The 25,452-nt window shown below is 35.3% G+C and overlaps 1 long non-coding RNA gene across 2 annotated transcripts; it reads left to right on the top strand.

Annotated features, from left to right (window-relative positions):
* Positions 1-21,432: 21,432 nt before the first annotated feature.
* On the top strand, positions 21,433-23,282 carry LOC135947870 (uncharacterized). Of its 2 annotated transcripts, XR_010575732.1 has the most exons (4): positions 21,433-21,562; positions 22,171-22,293; positions 22,348-22,467; positions 22,527-23,282. It is a non-coding gene; the product is annotated as an uncharacterized LOC135947870 (long non-coding RNA). The 2 variants fall into 2 exon arrangements; XR_010575731.1 differs by lacking the exon at positions 21,433-21,562 and having other exon boundaries at positions 22,115-22,293.
* The last annotated feature ends 2,170 nt before the right edge of the window (positions 23,283-25,452 follow it).

Genomic DNA, 25,452 nt, shown 5'->3' with positions numbered 1-25,452 from the left:
TTACAGTTTTTAAATTAGGAAAAACTATCTTCAAAACTATCTGACCAAATTTAAATATATTACTTCAGCAAAAAAGAGTTTAGTATGTAAATATTTACATATGAGCAATGGTATTTTTTACTAAAACTAAATTTGCTGGATCAATGATTCATTACGATTTTATTAACTAAGGTCATTTGAATAAATCACGGAGAAGGAATTTCAATGATGTTGCTTGGAATCGCGTGGAAAGACAGTTCTAAAATCAATTTATTGCTGCGAAAAACATGCTGTTCGCTGGTCACTGCGATGAAATTTGTCTGGAAAAATAAAAATTAGCATTCTGCCCTTGTTTTGATCTTTATTACTCACCCTAAGATGTATTATCATTGCTATATGAATTCAAGTAGTGCTCAAAAGTTTGACGATGGTATGCATTATAATGCGAGTCATAAAATACGAAGCAGCAGAGGACTCCAAAGCAAAAAATGGAAAGTCCGACCAACCATCTGAAAGTAAGAATTACAATGCAAAGATCTGGTGAGTACAAATATAAATTTAGTTCAATAATTTAGCAAAAAAAATTTACATTTCGCAAATATTGATACACTGAGAAGGCCTCGGTGGTGATGGGCTCCGTTGCATGTCGTGTAAGTTGAGATCGGCCATGGTTGGGTATCAAAACTTCAATCAGAATAAAACAAGAATGTGTAACATCAATAAATTAATTTGAATACACTTCGGGCACTGTTATTTAAAACTTTAAGAAGTTTTAAAGAAATAAAATTATCGAAATAATACCTCTGCGATTACAATTTTGTCTCACGACTGTGCCGGGAGAGAGATCAAATACGAATGATAGGGAATACTTCGAGCTTTAGTGTTATTTAAAAATTTAGAGAATTCAACAATGCTGCATCAATAACAAGAGCACCAAGATTGTATTCATCGTTGGAAATTTCTAAACATTTCATTTTGGGTGTACCATGAATTTCATTATTCCTCGCAACAGAGGTTCAAATATCAAGAATATTTTCCCTTTTTTTATATTATTTTTAGGAATAAAAAATAGATCAACTTAAATAATAAAATCGTCCTTCAGTTTTACATAAGACAATCTGTGCAGAACCCGACGTGCATGCTTCCGTGAATCGTCAGCCCAAAATAAATTTATCAGAATTTAAGAAATTCTGTTCCACAAGTATTTTTTGATAAAGGTTTCAAATCTTATTAAAGAGACTTTTCAAATAAATATAGGAGTAGCTTTTTATTAGTATAAATTGTTTTTTATTCATAAATAATAATTGCTGAATTTAAAAAAAAAACATTTTAACATATTCTAATTAAAATCCAATGCAAACGATTGAATTATAAAACTCCACAATTTAAAAGATAATATTATCCTTCTATACGATTTCTGTTTATCATGTTGCTGACATTGGAAGACGATATTCTGGTGAAGAAAATACTTAAAATGAAATCTGCCAAAGATACTTGATTAAAATTCTGCTCTTTTATTGATCATTTTTACTCACCAGAGAATAATGTGTCATGATGTCAGTTTAAGTGTGCCAAATCATACACGTCCTTTTAAGAAATTTCTATTCTTGGCGCAGTGTTCGGGAAGTATGTAAATTTTAAAGAATGTAAAATACGACGAGCAAAACTACAATGAACATCACTACAGTCCTGAAAAAATAAAAGATAATTTGTACGTTAAGTAGAGGTGCACAGAGAGACATAATGACATAATATATGATACGATCATGATATATTGAAATAGATTTGACTGTTGATAATGGCCCTGACTGCGAGAACGAAAACCACGAAACGTGCTCTAAATTGGGTTTAATTTTTACGGGCGAACACTTGACCAAAAACGGAAACATTAATTAAGAGAAGTGATTTAACAAATTAAATTTACACTACGGTGATCCTGATCAACACATCGTCAGGTGGAAGCTTTACTGGTGCCGAAGGTGCTGTTTCCGGAATCGATACAATTACCGGTCGATCGCTTTTCATTGGCAATTCCATCTGCGGCTGCCTGCAATCAGAATAAAATTTCCACAATTTAATTTCATATATTATTTTTTTAAACAAATTATGTTGGCTTAAAATCAGTATAATATTTATTGATTTTATTTATGTATTAATTAATATATTGTTTTTCTTTGTAATTCGAATGCATCTAGAAATCATGTTGTCTGAAGTACAATCGTACCTATCAAATAAAAAATGGACAGTAGTGACAGTGAATAAGCTATGCTAAATTTAATTCAAATTCAAAATTATACTTCGGGGACCGCTTGTCAGCGTATGCAACCTGCACGGCTCCCTTCCGTCGCAACAGCGATTGTCGTATTCACTTGCCCTGCAGCAGCCGAGAAGACACGATTGTTTTAACTAATATACCAAAGCTATTTCATGCCTGACAATGAGGAATTTTGTAATGAGTGCGTTGTTTTTAAACTTCGTGTGGCTAAATTAATTAGTAATATTGGTGCGAATGAGTATAATATATAATCGATCATTCGTGCGACTAACCCAGCTCTCGCAACACCCGTGTTCGTAAATATCGCCTTATTAAGATTGATTAAATTAATAATGATTTAAACTGGGACTCGGGAATACGCATTTTAATTTGTTTTTGTTTATATTGGTTGATTCAGCTAGTGTATGTAAATTTCGTAAATTTATTTTTAATTGTTGTTGCGGTTCTTTGAAAGTTTATTATTTATATTCTTTAAAAATGTTATGTTCGCGAGTTATGAAATATTTAATATTTTTGGAAACCATGTTATTACAGTTCGTGTACGCCTTTAAAAATATTTCACGTAGCGGAGCAATTCATACCAGGGTTCGCCAATTTTGCTATGCGCAAAAATTCTTGACTGTTTCTATGCGCAAAAAAACAGCTGTAAAAATACACCAGTTACGGGGTTTTCCGCGTTTTCCTAAATTCAACCCCGAAAAGATATTATTTCATGCCAAAAAAATCAGATATTTTGGAAAATTATGTTCTGAAATTTTTAGTCTTTTGGTGAAACCAGTGGCTTTAACACTGATTTGAAAAAATCCCTATTTTTGGTCATCCATCATGAATCATGAAAATATTTTATAAAAAGCCACGTGTTTTGGTAACAATTAACGATGCACAAAATTGCAGGCATAAAAAAACAGTTTTTAGCAATGGACTGGGATTTTCGGAACATTCGGATTTGTGCGAAACCTGATTCCCACACCCACAATACGATGCAGCATAGAATTTCGTGTGTATTTAACATTGCCCATTTTCACCAAAAACATTAATTTACTAATTTGAAATACTGATAGGATCGGAGTGTAAGAATTGATATTGACTTTCTTTAAAATTGATTCTTAGACAAGAAATGAAATAACCTCAAAGTAAAATATTGCTTCTCACCACTCAGTTTGCCAAAATTGTGAAGTTAAGTCTGCGGACGTCTCCAACTAGCCCGTTGTTAACGAGTGAAAAAAGTGACTCGAGGGCTATTCAGTCCATGCTTATATAGGGAAAAGTGTAGTGATAGCATAACAGAAAACACATGTATTCCAAAGTTGACAATATTTTCGCCGTATTTGTAAATTAACAAATAAAATATTATTGATATTCCCTAAGCTCTGCAAAGGCTATTTGTGGCGAGTGCATTGTGATAATGATTAACGTGGTGATAAATAACATTATTTGCGGCTCAATGCGGCATGAGATACAACTTTTGTTTTGAAGCGTTTTTGCAGTTTTCTGCTAGCATTTGTTTGACCGTTCTTACCATGTCTCAATTTGATGTATTTAAATTTTGTAACTATCACAGTAGGAATAAACAAATAATAATAGTAGCCTAACTATCGAGAGGATAATCGGCGATGCGGAGAGGACCGCCGTCTCACAATTGTGATGCCTAATGAAAAATATTCTCAGGATCTGTGTCGGCCGCTGGGTCAAGGGGTGCCATCCAGGCAGCTGATTGATTGAAAATCAACTTTGAATAATAAAAAAGCAATTAACTGACACATTGTGAGAGAATTATTCGATAAAAAAAATATAAAAGAGCCACGTGGTATTTTAAACCAAGCATTTAAGTAGGAAATCAAAATGGGATTAATGCCTAATTAAAATTCCACATTTTGAATTTATTTAAAAAGCTTCTTTATTGGAATATGTCAAAGAAAAACTTTCAACCGTTATCAAAAAAATACTTGTGGAACAGAATTGGCAACTCGCCTGAGCTCGCATTTGACGGCGACAAGTCGGTGACATCGTCCGACGGCAGTAAAGTTGGAAATATCGAGTTCACAATTTGCTGTCAATAGATAGGACATTACTGCTAACAATATTTTGTGTTCATTGTGAAAGCACGGTGGAAATGTTGCTCACTCAAATGCTTTTTAATGTATGTTTTTCCTATCGGGCGATTACCACACTTGTCCCTATATAAGCATGGACAGAATAGCCCTCGAGTCACTTTTCCACGCGTAAACGACGGGATAGTGTTGGAGACGTCCGCAGAATTCACTCTATAATTTTGGCAGGATGTGTGGTGAGAAACAATATTTCACTGAAACTTTTTATTTTCTAGTCTATGAAAATTTAAAAAAGTCAGTTTCAATTCTTTTGCTCCATTCCAACCTCTCAATTATTTCGATGGCGTCCATTAACGAGTCAATGTTTTTGGTGAAAATAGGTAATAATATTCTGTATCGTTTATCGTATAATTAAGAGTTTCAATTAAATGTAAAAGATCCAGTAAATAAATCAAACTTTCAATATTTCAACCTATAATAATCTCTGCTATTAGAAGCTGCTCACCTAAAATTAATTTATATCACAAATATAATTATACTTTCTTAATTAGCAAATTGAATGTTAAAGTTGTACTTGACATTATTTCCAATATTTATGATGCGAATTAAAAATTTCATTATATTTTATTCTTATTTAGCTCAGCCAGATGATTCAACTCCAATGCTACCAAAACCACCAGAGGAGGAGTTTGATATGATAATGTAAAAAATTTAATTTAATCTCAATTACACTTTCAATGATTTATTCAATTAGTATCACTGCCCTTATTTTATGCAACAAATTTTAATAATTTTGAATTTCAGCGTAATTCCTGGGGCTATCATAATAGTTTGCTGTACCATTGGCTTCCTTTGGTGGCTAATTTCGAGTAACCCACCTTTTTGACATCAATCATCATTTAATTAATCGTTAAGTTAGTAGTGGTATAGAACTGTAACACATCATATATATTATTCAAAATTACAAATGTTGTACATTATTAAATAAATTGACTGTTTACAACAAAAATAATGTATCACGAAGACTTACCCCGAATGCGAGTCTGCTAAATTTATTTTGTTGCTGCGCTTCAAAATATTTCCTCGCACGGAATTTCCTTTCTTTGGAGTGAGTGGTTTGCTGGCGTGCCTGGCTTAAAAAAAGGCCACGCGCCTGTTGCAAAACTTAAAAAATAAAACTATTAAAGTCGCAATGATGAAATTCTAGATTTCAGTTCATTTCAATGCCCCCGGTGGGATTCACTCGCTAAAATGGAGGTCGGCGGCGCCCATGCGCCCATTTTCGTGTTGCTGTGTGCAAAACTTCCCGAATGGAGAACCGAATAGATGCGATGGCACCGGGAAAAACCTGAGGAAGGTCGGTGGCAGTCGAGGGTGAAAAACCAAATATACCAATCTAATGAGGGGTCGTGGTCGAGGATATGGCCAGTTCAATTTATCAAGTTAAGGACCTGGTTTATTGTAGCTATTGACATTAAATGTGTACAATACTTTTATTTATAGGACTGGAAATAGAGCAAAATATTTAATTACTGTATCCTTTTGATAAATAGATTCAATCTGTAAATATGAAAAATATCCCATCTTTATCTAAGCTGCAGGAATAGTTTTCTTCGGGGATGTTGATCTTTTAATTTTAGTTTACATCGCACCTCCAAAGCCTTTTAATCTTTTGATTGCCTAATTAATTACGAAATTTAGCATTTTTTAATTTATATTGATAAAATCATCACCGTAATATATGTATAATAATTACAAATTTTTATATATTTTTTATTTTTATTAAGGAGGAAAAACCTTGAATACATATTACAGAATTTTCCTCAAGGTCTTGTAATGTAAAATTTTAGGAATCCAAATATGCCGGTACAAACACAGGGGTGAAATATTCAACACAATAACGATCAAGTAATGTCTTCCTTTATTCCATATTCCAATTATTTGAGCCACCGCTGGGATAAAGAAAAAATATTCCAAGAATTTCTCAATGCGCCTTTTAGAAAATTCGAGCAATCTTGCTTTAAATCCACACTAGAGCAGACGTCAAATATCCATAGGAACGGTAAATATTAGTAAATTCATTTTTCAGTGTTAGTTTCTGCCAATGTCCGAATGTTAAGTTAAAATGAGTTTTTAAATACTAATTCTATCATTTCGTATTAAATTGAATCTTAGATCCATCATGGGTTGTATCGTATCAAGGCTACGCTGTTCATCGAATGGTTCTACCAATGAAGCGGAACAAGGTGCTTGCGCTTCTGCTTGTACGATTGAAAAATGGACCAAGAATTGGTAAAGTAAATTTATTATCATAGTTACTGGGGCTGAACCTCCCAATATTTGTCGGCTGCTGTTATAGTAAAAAATGTACTCAAAAGCATTTTCATCAGTTTGAAAAATATTTTAGCTATTGGGGTTGGAAGGTAAAGCACCCCTAAATCCTTAAGCCGATCATAGAAGGTCAATTTGAGTTCAACAGTGGGTAGAATTCAAAATGCAAAAATAACCAAATTTGAAAATTTCAATTTTTTTAAATTTTACCCGACTTGCTGGCGCGGCTCACAAAAACTGGAGGCTGCGGCTGGCTTGATATTTGAGCAAAAGAGGTGGCGCAACACGCTCAGACATCTAACTGCATCTCATTCATTCAATTAAAGTGGAATGATAGTGATTTTTTTATTTTAAAAAATGAAATTTCATGTAAAGTTAACCCTAACCGACCTATTTTTTCCATGTACATCTGACCAAAAGTGCCCCAAAATCCAATTTTTCGAATTTTACCGGTTACACCCTCTTTTTTTTAGCATAGGAAATTAATTGCTTCCGGGGTGAGAAAAATTATGAAAATTTCATAGTGAGAAGATAAAAAATAGTGCTTTTGAGTCTTGAAATAAATTTTTTATTTATTAAAAAATTGCCAATTTTCGAAAGGGGTCTGCGTTTGGCTACATTAAAATTCACTAGTTCATAGTAGCGTTAAATACTGCCTAAATTCAGAAAGCTGATTAAATTTCAAGTTTTCCCTCACTCAGCAAAATTTTCTCAAATTTAAAATTTTCGAAAAAAATTCGTCTGAAAATTTCAGATGTCCGTTAGAGAACGTTTAAAATTTTTTTGGGAAAAATTAAAATACCCAAAATTAAGTTAATTTATTCCAGAATCATCTCAGAAAAAATGTCTCTTTCATTTTAATAATTTTAATGATTTTCAGAGGCAAACTCGGACCCTTATGGCAATCAGAGACTGCGTATAACAAAAATAAATTTTTTATTGATTTTCAAGGACAGATTCATTGGCTACCATGTGCGAAAATTTCAAATTTTTCTGATAATGAAAACGCAATTAAAATGATAACTGAGTTGCGCGCCGGCCACCTTCTGTAATGCAACCAGAAGCGACGGCGTGAAACGCCCCCCTCTCTTGGCCAGCAGCGCTGGGCGCTGACCAATCAGATTGTTTTTGCCAATTTTCTCCGAAATTTACAGTGCTACACTATGTTTTCTCACATGATTTGGAATCCTCTCATCGAGATCTATCGGACAGCCAGAGTCATTTTTTGGGGAAATGCGGAATTTCAGAGAAAATCGTGATTACACAACTCCATTTAAAACAATGCTAAGTTTGAGGCCGATTTTCTCGAAAATTTACAGTGCTGCCTATGTATTTTTTTAACTGTACATGATTTTTAGGACCCAATCTGTATGTGTGTTAAAGGATTTTGCGGGGAAATTCACTATCATTCCTCTTTAATCTCCTCTAATGCAATTATCAAATGTTTGACAATTTTGTAATTTTAATTATGTTTCAGTTACCTGATGTGGATGTTTGTATTACTCTGCTTACTCATTGCCGCCTGCGTGGTAGTCGGGCTTATTATCTACTCCACACTTATGCTGAAATATGCCATCACGATGCGAGATGCTAACATAACCAGCAATTACTGTGCGTATTTATATTAATATTAAAAATGGCTAGGATGTTAATTAAATGATTTTGCAGAAACTGTCATGCCGAAGACCAGCTAGCCCGCTGACCATAGCGAAAATTAATATTCGCCAGATAAAAACGACGACTGTCATAGTAAGAAGATTTTATAGATTTTTTTTAGAAATGTCCTTCCACTTAAATCCAATAAATAAAATTGACTCTTAATATTGCAAAAAGCAACATCGTTTTTATCTCATCATCGCGATAGAATTTAACACTAAAACCGACAATTGTTTCATTTACACTGACCAAAACTGCCCCTATTTCAAATTTTTCGGATTTTAGCAGTTAGTTACGTCCTTTTTTTGAGCGAGGAAATTATTGGCTTCCGGCTGGAAAAATATTATGAAAATTTAATAGTGAGAAAAAATAATACTTTTGAGCCATGAAATTTATTTAGCATTTTTTTTTTAAATTGCAGATTTTTGGAAAAGGGGTGTGAGTTTGGCCTCATCCACCAGTCGATAGCAGCGTCCAAAACTGGTGAAATATCTGTAAAAATTGCGATGGCGTTTAAATCCTCTGAGAATTCTTCGTGAAAAACAATGCCAACTTTCAGGCTGATTTTCTAGAAAATTTACATGGCTCAATGTATTTTTAGCTCTTTTTTTAATATATCCTTCACTACGAGAACGAGAAATTCATGAATATTTATTGTTAGGGCGTCGAGTTATTTGAAAAATTTGAACATTTTCTGAATTTCATTTGCTGGAAAGACAAAATTAGTAAAATATTGTGTGATAAGGCAGCCACCAACGAGAAGGAATGACATCCAATTGGCATGCAACATGTTGAATTCCGTAAATTTAATAATAAAATAGCTAGATAGGAATTCATCATTTCTCTTTGAGGCTGCACTGGAAAAAGACGTTTATTCTGAGGAAGCCGTGTTTAGTTTGGACTGTCAACCATGCCAGGCAATGATGCAAATGGTTCGCGGCTGGGAGACGCAATTGCAAAACAAATTTCTCCTGAGATTATCAAATTCGGCTTGATGTAAATTTAAACACCTTCTCTTTATTTTTGGGTCAGTTTTCCGACTGTTGCGACACTCTTTGGCCTGTTACTGACCTTAGAGGCGCCATTGGCTCTGCTCTCGGGGAACATTCTGTGCTATCCGCCGTGCTACTCCGTTTGCTCGCTTGTCGTTTAAGGAAAATATAAAGAAAGGCCAATTTTATACATAAAACGGTGTGTTTCTTGGGTAGCGGCCGGAGCGTCTGGTGGCCGCTAAGTCTGCAGGCGCACGTCACGACGCCGACCGTGAAAATAAAACCCCATTTTTTTATACCGTTAAGGCCATTCTCAAATCCGAATATATTTATTTTATTTTTATCTCTATGTATCTACTTATTATAAAATTATCGTTATTTTTTCCAGAGTTGCTGCATTCTTCATTCTTTTACTTATCCTCGGCGTTTTGATGGTGTTAACAATGGTTCTCTAATCAGCAAAATGGAGACATAGCAACATGCATTCTTCGGTGAGTCAAAAATGATCAATATAAGTCCAGAAATTTAATCGAGTATTTTTGATTGCAGATATCTTCTTAGTAATGACCAAGCAGTGAATGGTTGTCTTCACGTCTCCAAATATCAGCATGCAATATACGCCATTATTTAAAATTGTATGTTTTGGTATGTTTCACTCGGTCTTATTAGTTATTATAATCAGGATTTAATTTAATAAAATTTAGCTCTCAGAAAATAATCCAGCAATTTCTATTTGTTTCTCATTAACAACTTAAATAGTTATATTTATTGAGAAGACATTATTTGTCGAGAATTATTTAAGAGCGTCAAGGTAGACCAATTGCGGCAAAGTGTTTTTTGAATGCTAAAATCAGTGAGTTATCGGACCGCACGCGTTTCAAGCTCATTGTCAGCGCAGCTGATTGATTCAAAGCCAGTCCCAGAATTCACTCTCAAGAATTAATGAATGTGATATCATAATGGCCAATTTTCTTTCCATACTGCTCCTTAAAAACTTTCCTTCGACTTCTGTGTTTTTTTGCTTCTCAATAAGTTGCAAATCACAATGCCGGAGTTTAAAGCCTAACTAAAAATTCCACGCATTTAGATATAATTAAAAAGCCTCTTTAATTAAATATATACCGTTTCAACTTATATCAAAAAAATTGTTGTGGAACAGAATCGGCAACTCCTGAGCTCGTATTCTACGGCAGCAAGTCGGTGACGGCGTCCAATGGCAAGAAAAGAGGAAATTTAAAGCTGAAAATTTCTGCCAAGGCAAATTGTAATAGGTTTTACTGTTGATAATGGTCCCGATGCAGCCGAGAACGTAACCACGAAAACATAAACTCTAAATGTATTAATTTGTATGGGCGAAGACCTTACCTTTTTTTAATATAAGTCATCTGATGGAAAAATATTTTAAGGTCGGGTGCTTTTATTTGAAAGTACATATATGTGAACATTCGTCTCTATCCATTATACGAAAAAACAATCACTAGTTGCTAACATAAAAAGTTTTATTTTATTGCCGAACACATCAATTAATAATTATAAGATAAAAAAATACATTTTCAATATTATTACCAAAAAAGGAATGGAAGGAAAGGTATGGCGGGAATTTTTAAGCAAAAAATGTCTCTCGAGGAGGGGTACAGCGATTAAATAATGCCTTCCTTCATTCCAAACTCGAATATTCCTATTATTCGAGCCACCGCTTGCAACAACTAAGCAAACACCTTCTCGAGGCACCTTTTAGCAATCATTTATCAGGTCCATATCAGTTGAGACGTCAAATTTTCATCAGAAGAAAGGTAAACACTAGTAATTTTAATTGTTTGTGTCTTAAGTTAAGACACGAATTGAAATGCTAATTTCAACCTTTTCTCATTATTTCTACGTCCATCAGGGATACTAAGATGACAGGGAATAATGATAATTCAGACACTCCTGTTCAGAGCGTTACTCCCGATCCACCGGGAGCAGGGGGTTCTACATCTTCTGGAGCAAGGGCGGGGACATCTGTTGAGAACGAGACTTCCGATTCATCGGGAACAGGAGGGGATTCTTTCCCGAATGTTACGAACGGACAGGAACAAGAGGCTCCCGCTGTGGACAAAGTTTGGTAAATTATATTTACTATATCATGATTATTGCATCTCATATGTCCTCTATTAATCACGGCTGAACTTATCAAATGCTTTATAATTTATATTCGTTTACATTTCAGCAATCTGATTTGGATAGTCGTATTGTTTTTCTCCCTCGCTTCTGCCTGCGCGTTTTTCATGTATTTGTGCTACTCCACAGCAATGTTGAGAAATGAGATATTGTCGCGCAAGAACAATCTTACGAAAGATGTCTGTGAGTATTCAAATTCTAAACTTGCCTGAATCACAATTAAAATTTATTGCAGGAATTTCCATCCCAAAGACTATATATATAATAGCATTTTCTTCGTAGTGACCAAAGCAAAGTATTATTCGACGGATAAAAAGGATTGATTGTACAGTGACCTGATGTGGATGTTTGTATTCCTCTGCTTCCTTTTTTTCGCCTGCGTGGTAGTCGGGTACATTATCTACTCCACATTAATGCTGAAATATGCCATCATGATGCTAAATGCTAACATAACAAGCAATTACTGTGAGTATTTATATTAATATTAAAAATGGGTAGGATGTTAATTGAATGTTTTTGCAGAAACTGTCAAGCCGAAGACCAGCTGACCATAGCGAATATTGATATTCGCCAGATAAAAACAACGACTGCCATAGTAAGAAGATTTTATAGATATTTTAGAAATGTACTTAAAATTACTTCAAATCCACTTAAATCCAATGAATAAATAATAAATATAATAATAATTCAAAAAGCAACATCGTTTTTATCTCATCATCGCGATAGAATTTAACACTAAAACCGACAATTGTTTCATTTACACTGACCAAAACTGCCCCTATTTCAAATTTTTCGGATTTTAGCAGTTAGTTACGTCCTTTTTTTGAGCGAGGAAATTATTGGCTTCCGGCTGGAAAAATATTATGAAAATTTAATAGTGAGAAAAAATAATACTTTTGAGCCATGAAATTTATTTAGCATTTTTTTTTTAAATTGCAGATTTTTGGAAAAGGGGTGTGAGTTTGGCCTCATCCACCAGTCGATAGCAGCGTCCAAAACTGGTGAAATATCTGTAAAAATTGCGATGGCGTTTAAATCCTCTGAGAATTCTTCGTGAAAAACAATGCTAACTTTCAGGCTGATTTTCTAGAAAATTTACATGGCTCAATGTATTTTTAGCTCTTTTTTTAATATATCCTTCACTACGAGAACGAGAAATTCATGAATATTTATTGTTAGGGCGTCGAGTTATTTGAAAAATTTGAACATTTTCTGAATTTCATTTGCTGGAAAGGCAAAATTAGTAAAATATTGTGTGATAAGGCAGCCACCAACGAGAAGGAATGACATCCAATTGGCATGCAACATGTTGAATTCCGTAAACTGAATAGTAAAATAGCTAGATAGGAATTCATCATTTCTCTTTGAGGCTGCACTGGAAAAAGACGTTTATTCTGAGGAAGCCGTGTTTAGTTTGGACTGTCAACCATGCCAGGCAATGATGCAAATGGTTCGCGGCTGGGAGACGCAATTGCAAAACAAATTTCTCCTGAGATTATCAAATTCGGCTTGATGTAAATTTAAACACCTTCTCTTTATTTTTGGGTCAGTTTTCCGACTGTTGCGACACTCTTTGGCCTGTTACTGACCTTAGAGGCGCCATTGGCTCTGCTCTCGGGGAACATTCTGTGCTAACTGTCGTGCTGCTCTGTTTGCTCGCTTGTCGTTTAAGGAAAATATAAAGAAAGGCCAATTCAAATCCGAATATTTATTTTATTTTTCTCTCTATGTATCTACCTATTGTAAAATTATCGTTATTTTTTCCAGAGTTGCTGCATTCTTCATTCTTTTAATTATCCTCGGCGTTTTGATGGTGTTAACAATGGTTCTCTAATCAGCAAAATGGAGACATAGCAACATGCATTCTTCGGTGAGTCAAAAATGATCAATATAAGTCCAGAAATTTAATCGAGTACTTTTGATTGCAGATATCTTCTTAGTAATGACCAAGCAGTGAATGGTTGTCTTCACGTCTCCAAATATCAGCATGCAATATACGCCATTATTTTAAATTGTATGTTTTGGTATGTTTCACTCGGTCTTATTAGTTATTATAATCAGGATTTAATTTAATAAAATTTAGCTGTCAGAAAATAGCCCAGAAATTTCTATTTGTTTCTGATTAACAACTTAAATAGTTATATTTATTGAGAGGACATTACTTTTCGAGAATTGATTAAGACTAATTGTGGCAGAGTGTTTTTTGAATGTAAAAGGCAGTGAGTAATCTGGCCGCACGCGTTTCAAGCTCGGCGTACTGATACGACCTGCTCTGGCTAAAGGGCCGCATACACCGCGGCGACGACCCGCTGTATCCGCGGTCGCTTCAGCCACCAGCGCGCACCGACCGAGCTCGGCCAAAATGCGTTTGATTATCGAGTCGTTGCGGAATGGAACGCTGCACCACCCGCTATGAAGGACTGTTCGGCGGCGCAGTTTCGAGCAGTGTGTAAGGCGTATATGAATGCGAAGCTTTAAGAGATACTATTCTATTACAGGCCCATGCCGGCTTTGCCCTCCTAGGTAAATTCTTGACGAGATGTTTGCCAGGTATGCTGCCTTTTCTCACATGTTTTATAAATCTTTGACGGCTTCTTCAATAACATGAATGTAATTGACCTCTAGTGTGAGGATAAATAATAATCATGAACATCAATGTGATTTGTGGCTCAATGCGGTGTGAGATAACTTTTGTTTTCAAGCGTTTTTGCAGTTTTCTGCTAGCAATTGTTTGCCCATTCTTACCATGTCTTATTTTGATGTATTTAAATTTGTAGCAGACTGTAAGAATAAACAAATTGAAATAGAAACGACAGAATTGTTTATTTTCCGCTTTTGTTAAATTTGAAACGTGCATTTTCGATTAAATCCACGTGCATCACGCGTGCAGCTAAAATTTAGCTACCGCGTCTTTCAAAATATCATGAGACTTTTAACGTTTCTGATGTAAAATTTGTAATACGTTTTCAAGAAATTCCAAAAAGAATTAAAAATATATTTTCAAGTTTTGGGGTTATTTCTACCTCCAAATCTCGGGTTCTAACCATCAGAATTGAAAAGACGGAAAATACTACCAAAAAACTACCCTTGATATTGCTCCAATACAGGATTACAATCGAAATAGCCTATATCTCTCTGTACATTAAGTATGTTTTCAGCATGAATGATTTCATTGCTGAAGTGAGAATCCCTAAATCTAATATACCAATACAGGATATTGCAATTGAAAACAATTCACTGTCAATAGGTAGGACGTTACTGGTCAAAATAGATTTTTGTTCATTGTAAAAGTACGGTGGAAATGTTGATGGCTCAAATGCTTTTTTAATGTATGTGTTTCCTGTCGGGCGATTACTACACTTTTCTGCCAATATATAAGCAGGGACAGAATAGCTTTCGAGTCACTTTTTTCCACACACAAGCTACTGGTGGAGACGTCCGCAGAATGTGTGGTGAGAAACAATATTTTACTGAAATTATTTCTTTTCTAGTCTAAAAAATTATTTAGAAGAAAGTCTTTTTCAATTCTTTTGCCCCATTCAAATCTGTATTTCAATGGCGTCCACTAACGAGTCAATGTTTTTGGTGAAAATGGGTAATTCTATACTGTCGTATAATTTTGAGTTTCAATTAAATGCAAAAGATTCAGTAAATAAATCAAACTTTTTCAATATTTCAACCTGAAAATAATCTCTGCGATTATGCTGCTCGCCTAAAATTAATTTATAATCCCAAATAGAATTCTACTTTCTTAGTTAGCAAATTGAATATTTAAGTTGTAATTGACATTTCCAATATTTATGATGGGAATTAAAATTTTCATTGTATTTTATTCTTATTTAGCTCAGCCAGATGATTAAACTCCAATATATGGTAGCATACCAACACCAACACCAACAGAGCAGCGGAGGACTCCTCGAGTAAATTTTGAGTAAATATAATTTAATCTCAATTTCATTTTCAATTATTTATGCAACAAGTCTCTGCCCATATTTATTGCATCACAATTTAATAATATTTAATTCATTTCCAGAGGAGTTGGTGAGGCTGTCGTACTGGGTTGCTTCTTCCTTTGCATCTTTTCACTCATATTGATGGGCATCGTTAAATTTTTTTTCGTGTTGTTTATTTACTAATGTTACATTACACACTTCACTGGAATTCCATGGAAAAAGTCCTAAAATCAATATGCGATAATGATTAAAAGCGATATTCCATTGAAGAAATCGCTGTTCACTTATCTAAAATCAAAATTAGACTTATACCCTGTGTTGAGATCCTTACTGTTCATCTTAAAATGTATCAAAATTGCTGTTTGAATTGAATTAGTGCTCAAATGATGAAGAAAGCTATTATATTAAGAAATATTGCACAAGATATTAGGACTTCAACGACAAAAATTAAAACTATGATCAATAATCTTAAAAAGCAAAGATTAGACCAAATTCGGTGCTGATCTGACGCAAAACAAATTTGAATATCGATTATCAATTTTCAAATAAAATTTACATTACGCAATACAGGAGGAGACCCCGATGTGTGCGGTGGTAGCGTTGTTCATTGCAGTGCATCCAAACTTTGGTTAAAACTATACTTCAATCATAATAAAATATAAATAAAAAAAAAACCATCAGAAAATGAATTATTTTTATCCCATTCTATTACCGTTATTAAAAAAAATACCAATCAATATCTGCGACAGTAATCAATTTCGTCTCACGACTAAATAAAAATCGAACAGAATTACCTCACGATGTTTAATTTTAAAATTTATTAATTCCAACAATGCTGCATCAAGAACAAGAGATAAATTTTTATCAATTATTAAAAATTTCCAAATTGTACCCTTTTGAGCAAAGAGGCGATGGGGCACGAAAAAGCCCCAAATGTTTCCCGCCGAACGCATAATTACTGCCGGCCGTGAGAGTGCGCGTCCCAGGCTGGTGGCGGAGACCAAGAGTGGTTTGCAGGCGCCTGGCTTAATGAACAGCGCCTGTTGTATTGCACACCTCTCCGAGTGCAAAACTGAAAAAAAATAAAACTAGCCAAGTCACAATGGTGAAACTTTAGATTTGAGTTCGTTTCAACGCCCCCGGTGTGATTCACTCGCTAAAATAGAGGTCAGCGGTCCCCATGTGCCCATTTTCATGTTGCAGTGTGCAAAACTTCCTATAAGGATAATATGGGAAATTTTGGCGGATTGTGTCGCGGGTACAAACTACATAAATCTTACATAATGTCATTTGGAATAAAATGGCAAAAACAGAAAAAAAGTCACCCTGGCGCCGCACGGTGCCGCACCGCGTCCGTGTGCACGTTCTGCTCTCCGCGCATAAATGAGCATTGGGAACTGGGAGTAGCCGAAAAGAATGTACGGCACCGGCGAAGCCGCATAAAAGCAGCCCTAACGAGGCCCGGCCTGAGGAAGGTCGGTAGCAGGAGAGGAAGCAAATACGTCACCAAACGTGAATTTAAACTGCGGAAAAGCATCAAAAGCGAGAGTCCGACACAGTGTCCAACTTGCACCAAGTCTTCATATTAGAATGCCCCTCAAAACTAAAATCCATGTCCAGTTTGCAGGGCATGCAATAAGAACCGCACGAAACCGTAAAAAGCCACTGCACTGCAAGTTTGGCAAACTCTCCGGGAGATTCCCAGCCCAGCCAGTTTGTCAACTTAATTGCGAACCGTGCCTAAAACTGTTCCTGTTCTATTCTAAAATTGGATTTTCTTGTCTTGTCCAGTTCCGTCAGGTACAATCCTGAGATATCATGATTATTTAAAACTTAATTCCATATGACTAAAATGGTCATAGCAACAAACGTTTTTCCTCACGATCTACCAATATTACAATTGAATATTACACACTCCATAGTTACGATGTTACTTGTAATAATATTTTATTTGTTCATTTACAAGTACGGCGAAAATATCGTTAACTTTGGAATATATTATGTGTTTTCTGTCGGGCGATCACTAAACTTGTCCCAGCATGGACAGAATAGCCCTCTGGTCACTTTTTTCCACACGTTAACAGCGAGCTAGTATTGGAGACGTCCGCAGAGTTAACTTCACAATTTTGGCAGAGTTATGAGAAACATTATTTCACATTTAGGTTATTTCTTTTTTTTATCCCTGTCCTCTCGGACCGTGAATGGCACGCACTGCACTAGCACGAATGCTTAAACCCGGGTCCCAATAACACCGCGAACGGATTGAATGGGCGCACCAGAGGCCGCACAGGGACCCAGCCCACTGAAGGGCCACTTGCCTCCGCACCGAGGACTGCATTGAAACGCCAAATCACGCATGCTGGAAAGGTGCAAACCAGCAAGTAGGTAAATAAAATAATTGATCATTTAAACTGATGATTCCGGCGGAACAAAATCTGTTCGATGTGTCTAAAAATTAATCCATTAGAATTCTACATGTGTGGATTTTTTATTACTCACCGAAAAATGTGTCGTGAATGCTGTTTGAATGCAAAAGAGCGCTCAATTGTCGAAAAATTTATATCTAGTCTAATAATGAGTGTCTGTTCAGTTCCATTAGGAAAATGATTGAGACGACCGTCAAAAAAATGCAGAAACCCACTCTGAAAGTAATGAATTATTACGGACATTAATACTCAGGTCAACCCAAAATGGAAGTTCATATGAAATAATTAAATTTACATTTCGTGCGTCATGAACACCGGAGCAACTTCAACTTGTTCGGATTGCGCAGGCGTGTCGGGGATGTTGATCTGCATGATCGGAAATCCAACTATGTAGGAAAATATAAGAAATTAAAGAACATGCCTTATTTTCTATAAATATTAAAAATGTATATGAATTGAATGTCTTAAAGTTCTAACTCACTGCTAATCCGGAGTAGGATCTGGTATACAAAAATTATACACTGCAATAGTCAGCGGTGCGAAAAACTCACGTTTGACACCCCAGGCTATTTCCTCGCCGTCTCACACCGTTCTTGGCACAATTTCGGGACTAACGTGCATTTTCCATGGTTGTGGTATTGTACAAACCTCCAATGTAAACTTCCACACTATTTTCACTTTCATTTAAAAAAGAAAAACAGCTAATATACACAACAAGTCTACTTATGTGGTCAAAAAACAATAATTATTGCAAAATACTAAAATGGTGAATGCATGGTATTAGAATAATTTTAAGGAAATATGAACTATTAGGCAAGGTATACGGCATGACCGGTTTAATTCATCGCACGCTACATAACATGTTTTTGATAGCCAAAAGTAGTTGAAAAAATGTGTCAAAACCAAAGCAACCTTATTATTATTATTATTCAAATTAACTGCCGACCAATCAGCAGTATTATTTATGTATTTATTATTGTTTTTGTAAACGCACGTAGAGCCAAGCCGCAAGTATATATTATAGGACTTGTTGTGTATATTTACTGCTTTTATTTTTGAAATGAAAGTGAAAACAGTGTGGAAGTTTTTATTTGAGGTTTCTACGCAAGATCACCACTATGGACAATGCACGAATGCCCCGATATTGTGCCAAGAAGCGGCGTGGGACGGCGAGGAAACAACCTAAGGTGAGTTATTCACACCGCGCAGCAGTGACATGCAGCGGGGTGAGATTTTCTTAACGCTGACATGCAGTGTAGGATTTTCTACAAGCTCTTTTTTAATCTGTACAATTTAATTAAAACATGCTGCATCGAGCTTAGAAGCTTAAAGTGGTTTCAGATACCTAAATTTTTTAACAGATTTTGAAACAGCAATAATTTAACGTTGAGAGTATTTTTTTCTGTTTTGGTTAAAGATGCTCGATATTTAGAAAATTTACTAACGATTAGATTAATAAAAAATAATCCAGTCGATGTCTCAGGATAAATATAGGGCTTTTAAGAAATCTCCGGCCTGACCTTCCCCAATGGGCTTGAGACACGTCCAACGTTCTCATCATCTGTGTTGTCTGCTGGGTCACGGCGTTCCATACCGGCAGCTGAATGATAGCATAGTAATTTTAAAAACTAATAAATTATAAAGAAATTAAAAATTTGTGAAAATAATTGCTTTGAACGGCAACCTTGCCATTTTTTCAATTTTAAGTTGCTTTCAATACATATAAGATAAAAATTAATTACAAATATTTTAATCTTGAATTATAAGATTTATCTAACAATTACCAGCTGAATGTTCAATGCTTGTTTCACTACTTTGTGTGGAAAAAGGATCTCTTGTGCCATACAAATTGAGTTACTCAACCATTTGTGACGTAATGCATTTTCGAAATTGTTCCTCACTCCCCACACTCTCAAGCCGAGCAGCAGAAGCAGAGTTTCGAATTTATCGGGCTCGTCTAGCTCTTCGTCTCTATATATTGGGAATATTCGCAGCGTTTGGAATTGCTTGTCAACAACGGAGCAGAATAATATTGGCATAATATATTTGATCGTGGCCGCAACTCAGTCTCAGAATGTCCACCTTGTTGCTTCCAGACGCCGAATTGCTTCCATCAACTGAGAATCCAGGATGGAAAAGCTCGTAAGTTTACATTCACGTACTTTTGCTTGGCTAAACATTGAGATTAAATGACTGCAATGAGACTCAAATCTCTAAATAATACTGTATGTGCAATAATTTCAGTTATAGGTTCGCCTACACACTCTTTGCTTGGGGAGCTAGTGCGACATGCATCGGAATTTTGGTATGCTGCTGGTTAATGTTTAAAAGAAAAACAAAAACCGCGGATGAGGAAAAGGATGCGACGACCCTTAAGCCACTGCTGCTCAAAGTGCCTATCAGGCAGTCTGCCGAATCTGCGCAGAATCCTTCGGATGACGCGAAAACCACATTGCCGACGGACAATATTTTAGTGAGTCTAAATTTGTTATTATTTTTTTTCAGAGGATTAATATACAAATTCTGTGCAGAATCCGTCGATCTTAGTGGAAATCGAAGCGGACAATAGTCCAGTGAGTAATTAATTATTACTTTATTTTATTTTCTTGATTTTATTATTTTGTCCAGGGGATTTATCCGTCGATCAAAGCAGAAATCGAAGCGGACAATATTTCAGTGAGTCATTATAATTATAACATTATTTTATTTTATTAAATTTATTGTTTTGTCCAGGGGATTCATACAAATTCTGTGCAGAATCCGTCGATCAAAGTGGAAATCGAGGCGGACAATAGTTCAGTGAGTCTATAATATTTTCTATCATTTGCCCAGGGGATTAATCTTTTTGATGTTTCCATTTCTAGACGGAAACTAAGCAGCAAAACATTTGAATTATCCAAAAAGAAAGAATAGTGAAGATGGATGGGAGCCGCTCAACACGAATGTTTATTGGAACGCCATAACGATTTCTTTGCTTGCTTTCGTCTCTTTTTTTAGTTCACTCACCGACAAATCATGATTTGAATTTTACGTGCCAAATTGAATATATTATGTAAAATTCTACTGAATTTTATCAATCGGGATTTCTCATTCATAAGTTTAAAGTAGTCGTCTTCTGAAAAATTTATTAAGTAACAAATTGATGGGGCCTTCGTAGGTTGTGTAACAAGGTATTTCTATAATAAATACATTAGTGGGCAAGGAAATTTGTATTTTCTTGATAAAAAATACCTTTTTTTAAGCGAAGTTTTGTGTTTCTATCACATTTTGTAAAAGTGACACTCAATTTTCGACACTACCTGCAGTAGTTTATTTTTTTCCAAGATGGTTTCTTTGAGCTCACTTGTACCGTTAGATGTTTAAAAATTTGGACAAATTTAACAAATGGGTGTGCAAAAATTTTAGTCACAGGTTCGCCTACACACTCTTATAGCTTATTGGGGAGCTAGTGCGGCATGCAACGGAATTTTGATATGCTGCTGGTTCATGATTAAAAGAAAAACAAAACCCGCGGATGAGGAAAAGGATGTGGCGGCCCTCAAGTCACTGCTGCTCAAAGTGCCAATCGGGCAGTCTGCCGAATCTGCGCAGAATCCGTCGGATGACGCGGAAACCACATTGCCGACGCACAATATTTCAGTGAGTCTAAATTTGTTATTATTTTTTCCAAGGGGATTAATATACAAATTCTGTGCAAAATCCGTGGATTGAAGTGGAAATCGAAGCGGACATTAGTTCAGTGAGTAATTAATTAGTACATTATTTTGAGGAACGAGACTGAAAAAAACTGGACATTCTCAGGCAATAATCACAGCACTGAGAGCGAATTTAGGTATTTCCAGAAATTTGAGGGATACGCTTTTTTTAATTTCCTCAAAGTCCATCGAAATTAGCTGATAATAAATATCCTGAAATTTTGTAGGTTGTATATAATAAGTTTCTTTTATGGATCTGAACTAAATTTTGGCTTTAAATTTCCGACTACACTTAACTAAATGTATAATAAATATACACACAATAAAAAACAGATTATCAACTTCCAGAGTAAAATTATTTTTGAATAATTAAAACCGTATGTGTTTTAGACCAAAACTTAATTAATGAAAAATGGAAACATTTTAGATATTGTAACCAGAGGTTGTTGCATTCAAAGACATGATAGTAAATAACATGATAATTTTTATTTAATTCAAACGACCAAATTTTCAAAACAGAAACATGATAATGTATAGACAACATAAAATTTTCCTCCACCTCTTTAACAGTATGTAGGTTGAAAATTCCAGTCGTTCGTAAAACATTTTTTACGTATTTGTCTCGCATTTCTAACATTTTAAGAATTTACAGGACTGCTCCAAAGTAATGAGACGCACACAACGTTAAAAATCGTGCACTTAATACGAAGCAAACAATGAAGAAAGGGAAAAATACCTGTTCCAACAGGTGTGTTGTGTACAACGCGCTACAAACGTAAGAAAATTTCATAATTTCGTGAAGGAATACATTAATATTTTGGAATTGCAGGTGTTTCATGTTTGTCTGCTGCTTCCTATCTTTGTCAGCAGTCTCATTTGCATGCTTGAAACTTTTCTTCTGCTTGGCTGGTGTCGAGCTGTAAAATAAAGAGAGAAATGCACCAATAATGTGAGTTTAATATTTTTCGGTTATTAATCTTAGTCTGGTATTTTTTTTTTAATTTTCAGAGCTAAAACGGTGACGCATTCTACAAAATAACTACAGAAATGAATTTTTCCAATAATTTCCCAAATGAATTATCGGCCTCTGATGAAACGGCTATGTGAGAACTTCTGTCACCATGTTTATTTCAGTTTATTTTCAAGGCAGATAACGAGTATCTCTTCAGAAAAAAATGTTGTAGGTGTTTTGAAATTATGCGTTGATGGATAAAATTCCAAAAACTTCGTATATTTTTAATTTATTTTCCTCACTGATCTCTTCTGTGAAATTGTTATAAAAATATCTCTGCTTGACTCAATCATTGTAATTTTAAAAGAGACGCTGGAGATAAATAAATGTACTTTTATTGTACGTCCACCGTGAGTAAACACCCACTTGTGCGGTGAATTTCGCTCTTGAGTGGGGCAATGATTCACCTGTTGACGCGCCGCCGTTGAAAAACGAGGGTCTGCGTTCCGTGAGTCACTCAGAACCCTCATGTTATGCGCATTACATCGGCATGCTATGAACTCTATCACTTTCTCCGTATCTAAAAAGGTGTCAGGAAAATGTTTTACAGCTGTTTATTCACAACTGCCAGCATGTATATTCACGAGTCGCTGAAAAATAAGAAAATTAAGTTATATAAACAAGTTTAAGGAAAAAATATTAAATATAAAATCAGGTTTAAATGACTATTAGTTACCCCGAAAAACTCTTTAAAATTTATAATGTAAGCTTTTCATAAAAGGAAAAAAAGAATAAAAATGCGAGCGTGATTCAGATTCCACTCATTGAGATCTCTGGAAAATTTCTGAGTGAATAAACATGAACCGCATTTTTATAAACATAAATTTTAATAATGGGATTTCAATCGTGGGTTGCTTGTTCGCTGAACCTCATCAAAGAGACAATAACAAGGCAAATTTCGGCATAAAATTATCGCCTCTCTTTCGAGGAAAATAATTCGAGTCAGCTTCAGTGACCATTAATTATCAGACAATTAGGGCCTGGTCGTCACGTGCGAGTGAGTGCGAAAATCGGCGGCGGAGCACCTGCTGCGATGCAAATTTACGACGAAAACCCGATTCCCCGAAGCAGGCCGAAATCGGATTACTCTGCACACTAATTGTTTCGGCGCTGAGCAGGATGCAGGAAAATCGGACGAATTCGCCGAACGAGTAATAAAATGTGTATAATTCTGAAGACAATAATTGTGCATTGTTGTTGAGCAGGAGGGAAATGCCGCAGTGACACGAGTCGTGCGTGCGGTTCACGCTGAGATGTAATAAAAATTGAGTACTATGCACTCTCTCGGGATTATTATAATTATATCATGCGGTCACCCTGCGTCTTGCGTTTTTGAACTGGTGTGACTCATGATGCAAGGCTGATTCTGAATAAAATTAATGATTTAAAATAAATTTAGTACAAGTCACCAGTTCGGTAAGCTCTTAGTGTTCGAGGCGCCACTGTATACTTTCGATTTTAAGGCACTTCCGCTGCGATTTAATACTCAAATCCTGGTGCTGTGCGTTCTGCTTCTAGAATTATTCCTTAGACGTTCTTAAAAAAATCAGTCCAGCCATTCGCCGTAGAAACGTTGGAAAATATATATTTTTTTATTTCTAAAAATAGTTTTGCACGATTCTGCGGCGATTAGCTTAACCGATTTTGGTTTTCAGCACATCGAAAGAAAACATATTAAGTGAAGAATGCACAGTGGCGGAATTGAGTCCAAAATCGCAAAGGAATTAAATTTTAAGGCACTTGAAATTAAATTTGTTACGAAAGTATACGGTCGCGCCATCTATTGGCGGTTTCGAACACCGGCGAGTTAAAATATATAATTGATCACTTTTTAGAGCAAGCGTGTTGATATGCAAATTTCATTCAGTTAAATTAAATGAGACTTTTAAATATTTGTTTGCTTTTGATTTGAAGTAAATGGAAAATTTTTCATGGAAAAAATCTAAATCAATTTTACCAAATATTTTAAAACAAGCGATAACGTTATCATACAAATAAAATCTAGAAAAAGATAGCTTTATTAAAGAAAAATTTGCAAATTCAAATTAAGAATAAAATGTACAGCTTGTACATACTGCATTAAATCGAGTCATACATATTTCTTTAATTTAAATTGAATGAATATGGCTCTGGAAATATACTTTTAGGATGGTTAGCGCCTAAATTGGAATTCCGAAAACTCTCTGAAATTAGCCTTTCATTAAAAATAATTGTACATGTATTTAAAAAATCATTCGAGTTGAGGTGAATGGCCTATGCAATGAATAATGCAGGCCGAGTATGCGTCATCGATTGTGTGTCGCATGTCGCTCTTCTATATTTTCACGGAATCGACCGTGTTGCGCAAATTTCCAATACTAATAGTGATGCACCTAACTCTTTCCACGCAAAGCTATTTTGAACAGCTGGCTTATTAAATTGCACTCATCCTATTGACAGTTGTAGCAAATAACACGTGCGACTGTTTCAAAACAAATTCTGTTTCTCTGTCTCTCTTTCTTTCAACTCTGCCGACAGCATGAACCCTTCGTGGGAGGTAAAAGTGTGTCTTTCATGCCGGCACCGCCTTTCGGTTTAAATGAGCAATTTTTCTCTTATGTAGGAAAGTGTTTTTTTATGGGGATGATGGCTTGGTGAAATATATATCAAGCAACAAAAATATAGGAGAGCGTGGTTTGGCGGCTTTCTTTATGGTTTCGAGAGCGGGGGCTGCGGCGGCATCGCTTAAAGGAAAAGATGTCAATTTGTTGACGGATTCACTACCGTAATGTGCACCAACAGAAGAATATAGGGACGCACGGCTAAAGTTATAAAAGAATACACGCATCGCGCTCTGACAGGTCAATTCTATAATTGGCGGGAATGTTTAGGAGGAAATATTTTAATTGATCATAACATGTGTTGTGATATTGTGCAAAACAA

Source organism: Cloeon dipterum, chromosome 1 (genome assembly GCF_949628265.1).
Source record: "Cloeon dipterum chromosome 1, ieCloDipt1.1, whole genome shotgun sequence".
NCBI lineage: Eukaryota > Metazoa > Arthropoda > Insecta > Ephemeroptera > Baetidae > Cloeon > Cloeon dipterum.
The sequence above is the reverse complement of the archived record's forward strand: the minus strand, read 5'-3'. Positions and strand labels throughout refer to the sequence as shown.